Below are 5,000 nucleotides of genomic sequence, written 5' to 3' on the forward strand. Positions count from 1 at the left end.
GCCTTCTGAGACTCGAGACTGAAGGAGCTCCGAGATATTACAGAGGGAGTGGGAGGATGAAGAGGGGAGCAGAAGCAGAAGGAGGAGGGGGAGTGTGAAAGAGAAAAGGGGCTGCAGCGATGAGGAGGAGGCATGGATGAAAGGGGAGCTCTGCAAGCGCGCGCGCTCTTCCACCAAATCCAGAAAAGAACACTGTGTGTGTGTGTGTGTGTGTGTGTGTGTGTGTGTGTGTGTGTGTGTGTGTGTGTGTGTGTGTGTGTGTGTGTGTGTGTGTGTGTGTGTGTGTGTGTGTGTTGTTTTTATAAATCTGATCTCCATAAACACGCGGGCCTGAGGAGGGCCGTTGAGGCTAATAGGCTCGGACAGAGTGGCTGTAAACGCTTTAACAAACTCTACTGCCTCGTAAAGTCGGTTACACCGTTCGGTTGTTTACATCACTGTTACAGGGGGGGGGGGGGGGGTAACGCGCCTGGAGGCCGTAAAAACGCCTCGGTTGGTATTTCCCTTCCCATCTTGTCACAGGTCATCTCGGTGAGAGCGGAGCTATGATGCGTTTGTTGTGACGGGAGAAACTTGGAAGACACGCAACCTAATAATTTAGCTCGTGACAGATAATCCGGAATAATAGATTTTCTGCGTTTGGAGTGAAGCAGGCCCTCCTGCCTGCGGCGCACGCCGTGCTGGCTTCCGTCTGCTGATTGCCTCTTCACTTTGAGAATTGCCGCAGTAAGTTTCCAATTTGTTGCTCAGAATTTGATGTTATTGAAGCTCCGGAGCGCCATGTTTTATTGTTGCAATAAAAGTTTAGCTTTTGAGGTTTGTTGTGCGCAACGTGGGACGGGAGTGCGCTGCTTCTACTCAGAACGGCACCAAGGCTGCAAACCCGCCTAAAGAGGGGAGAGGATTCAATCAAACCCTCAGAATAAACGTTTCCGTTACAGCACCATAACAGTGACGTCATCTCCTCTTTGTAAAAACAGCAAGGTGTTAAGTCAATCCATTGTGCGCCAACATCAGAGGCAGTATTTCCTGCAGCGGCCCTCGTGTCTTAAAGTTAGGCTCCCATAAACCCGGGAATGCGGCCTGCTGGGTGGGATTTTTGGGGAGGGAGCAGGAGCGTTTCCTGGATTCATGCGTGCCAGCGGCTCATTTTCCAGTGTGCAAACCAACTTCATCCGCTCTGCGACGTGACGATGATGCGCGGCTGCTCCACGCGTCAGAGGGTTCCAAAGCGCAGAAGTCGCACTTTCACCACAGCCACGTGACCAGAACCTTAAGGACCGGAAACCAGACGGAAGGCTTTAATAACGCCCGTTCATCTGTCTGATCAAAGCAAGAGCCTTCAGGTTCATGTTTTCCGTTGTTGGCACGTTCTAAACCGTTCCCAGCGTCTGTCATCCCATTTATGTTCTGAATGGAGGAACCGTCACCTCTAACTGTGTTAGAGCCGTCCGCAATTCTCACTCTAATATAACCGTCTGACCCAAAAAAAAAAAACCACAGCAAGGCCAGTCCTGTCGTGGAGTCAGAGCGCCACCAAGCGGCCGTTCTGAGCAAAGGCCTTCAGAAGGGAGACGTGAAGAGAAGAACAGGGTTTCTTTTAAAGACGTGACTCACGTGAACGCGTGATCGCAATCCCAAAACCTCACTACATCTACAAAAACATAGTTGAAGTTCAAGTCACGTCTAATGCGGTCCGGTCCGGTTCGGATTCACAAGGCCCAGTTATAATAATCATTGACGAGCAGCCCGAACTCCATCCTGAGCTAACACAAGGAGGCAGAGTGGAGACCTAGAACCAGAACCAGAACCAGAACCCACGTAGAATTTCATTAAAAAAGAAATTGAGTAACATGACGCTCAACATCAGCTTTGTTTCCCATGCGGACCGGAAATGCACACACCTTCAGTCATCAGTTGTGTAAATTGAACCGATCCACATTTCAGGTATAATTATTATTTCTGTTGACAGCGTCACGTGTTCTAAACACAATAAACAAAAGTAATCATTTATAAAACGGTGATTTAAATAAACAACAAAAAGATTCATGTTGATGAACTCACCGTTAGCAGAAACACACGTTCACACTTTTATAAAATAGTAAGATATGAAAAAACATTTCAGTAAATGCAGATTTAGAAATTATTATTTTTTCCTCACAGCCTATAATATTTATTTATTTATTATTTATTTACTTATTTATTTATTATATTTGTTTTCTTGTGTGTGTGTGTGTGTGTGTGTGTGTGTGTGTGTGTGTGTGTGTGTGTGTGTGTGTGTGTGTGTGTGAGCTGTGGCCGGAGGAACCGGAAAAAGCACGGCCTGGGGTCCGTTGATGGTTTCCGGTTGAGGATACCTGCGGAATTTTTGCTGAAAATAAACACACACACACACACACACACACACACACACACACACACACACACACACACACACACACACACACACACACACACACACACACACACACACACACACATGGGCATAGGCCGATCCCTAACCTTAACTAGAATTTAACTCATGCCAGACCTCTAAAACCAACTGGTAAGCCTCTGAAAAGAGGAGAACCTGAAATATGTCCTCACTCTGTAGGGAAACTAGTGAAAACCGTCCTCAGTAGATAGTAAGTTCACACACACACACACACACACACACACACACACACACACACACACACACACACACACACACACACACACACACACACACACACACACACACACACACACACACACCGGTGTGTTTGTTTTACAGCCGTTTAGTTCTTAACCTTTAGAAATTTATACGCTATAAAGTTTTATTGCCGTCATATTCTTTTATTGCGCCTCACTGCAAACTGAACCTCCACCCCCTTTCCTGTCTCCTTTTAGCTCCAGCCGACTCTGACTTCTCTGCCACGGGATTCGCACCAACAACTCTCTGCACGTTGTCCCCGGTGGGCTCCAGACCCGGTTTGTGCAGCACTTCCTGCTGTTTGCTTCCGCCGGTGAAATGTTGAAGGGAAGTGTGCAGAACAGCTGACGTGAGAGGGAAGAACAGTTTTATCGGTCCGGTGGGAGAAATGCTGCCTGTCAGACTTTTCTTTTCTTTTCTCTGTAATAAAAAACATTCCTCGCTTCCTGTTCTCCGGTTCTGACTCCAGCCGGGACTTTTGTGTTCATTATTTCATGCATCTGCATCTCAGCTGAATTATTTATTTGACTGGTCTTATTTATTCAAATGTTTAATTCACGTATTTGTTTAAGTTACGTCTTAGTGAAGAAGCAAGAAGATAGCAGCAGCAGCTTCTAGTTAGACTAGTTCCTCCCACGTCACATCTAGCCTGCAAACAAACGTGCAGATAACATCCGTGTTGAGTCTGTTGGTCCAGACCAGAGCGCTTCTGTCGGACGTTCAAACTGCACAGTGGCTAAGTTCGTGTTCACATCAGAGCGTTTTTCAGTTTATTAAACCTTTTTATTTAACCGTGTGATAGAAAATGTTGTGTTGTCTAACGGCCTGACAGATGAAACGTACCAAATGTATGTTTAACATTATTATTATTATTGTTATTGTTGTTGTTATTATTGTTACTATTATTATTATTCTTGTTGTTGTTATTATTATTGTTGTTGTTATAATTGTCACTATTATTATTATTGTTGTTGTTGTTATAATTGTTACTATTATTATTATTGTTGTTGTTGTTTTTATTATAATTATTGTTGTCATAATTGTTACTATTATTATTGTTGTTGTTTTTATTATCATTATTGTTGTTATTATTATTATTATTGTTGTTGTTGTTATAATTGTAACTATTGTTATTATTATTATTGTTATTGTTATTATTATTATTATTATTATTATTATTGTTATTATTATTATTATTATTATTATTATTATTATTATTATTGTTGTTGTTGTTGTTGTTGTTTTTATTATCATTATTGTTGTTATTATTGTTATTATTATTGTTGTTGTTTTTATTATCATTATTGTTGTTATTATTGTTATTGTTATTATTGTTGTTGTTGTTATAATTGTTACTTTTGTTATTATTATTGTTGTTGTTGTTATAATTGTTACTATTGTTATTATTATTAATGTTGTTACTATTATTATTATTATTGTTGTTGTTTTTATTATTGTTGTTGTTGTTACTATTATTATTATTGCTGTTGTTATTATTATTGTTATATTATTGTTGTTATTATTTTTAGTATTGTTGTTATTATTATTATTATTATTATTATTATTATTATTATTATTATTATTATTTAGTGTGTCCAGAAGAGGAGAAAAGATTCCATTTTGTAAAATACGTTTAAAATTGTTAATTTTCATAAATCAAAACCATCAAATTATTTTTATCTGATATCAGCTAAATCATAAAAAAATCTATTTTTTTAATTAACAAAAATGCAGTTACATACTATTGCAAATAATATTATTTGTTTGTTTGTTTGTTTGTTTGTTTGTGAGCCGGTCAGGGGCCGGCGGCCTCAGGCTGCTGCCGTCACTGTGGGTCACCAAAGGCTCGTTGCTGTGCTGTTACAGCATGTTGCAGTAACGATAGGGAGTCATTACCTCTGAATAATAAAAGTCAAGATGCGTCAGCTGCAGAGCAGCAGTTAGTCTTAATTCAGTACCAGTCTCAGTGCAGAGTGGCTGATGGGTTTAGATCTGGGGCCCTTTATCATCAGGCACATTTAGGGCTCCTTTTGAAGCTGCGGCCGGACAGAGGAGCTGACTCCTCCCACTGTGGGTTTGTGTAACAGTGATGATCAGAAATGGTTCCTGAGAGCATCAAAGGAAGACATTCTGCCAGCAGGATGCTTGAACGATCAGGCTGGTGCACATTTAGAACTCCTTTTAAAAGAGGAGGCAGACTTCCATGGTTCAGGGTTACAGCTCGTCTCCATCTGATCAGTCTCAGGTGGGATCAGAGCAAATCCACAATCTGCAGGTAAAAGCTTTATTTCCCTGAAGCTGGGCTAAAAACCTGTCTTTATTCATT

General features: G+C 41.1%; 1 protein-coding gene across 2 annotated transcripts in view; it reads right to left on the bottom strand.

Moving 5' to 3' along the window:
- The window catches only part of hoxb8a (homeobox B8a), a 5,756-nt gene extending 5,740 nt beyond the window's left edge, over positions 1 to 16 (bottom strand). The window contains exon 1 of one of the 2 annotated variants that reach the window (XM_015969273.3): positions 1 to 16. This exon is cut by the window's left edge and continues 1,296 nt beyond it. The gene's annotated coding sequence lies outside the window, so the exon portion shown is untranslated. The other variant, XM_015969274.3, reaches the window with a different exon arrangement.
- Positions 17 to 5,000: the final 4,984 nt, after the last annotated feature.

The sequence above is a fragment of the Nothobranchius furzeri genome, chromosome 18 (assembly GCF_043380555.1).
Source record: "Nothobranchius furzeri strain GRZ-AD chromosome 18, NfurGRZ-RIMD1, whole genome shotgun sequence".
Taxonomy (NCBI): Eukaryota; Metazoa; Chordata; class Actinopteri; order Cyprinodontiformes; family Nothobranchiidae; genus Nothobranchius; species Nothobranchius furzeri.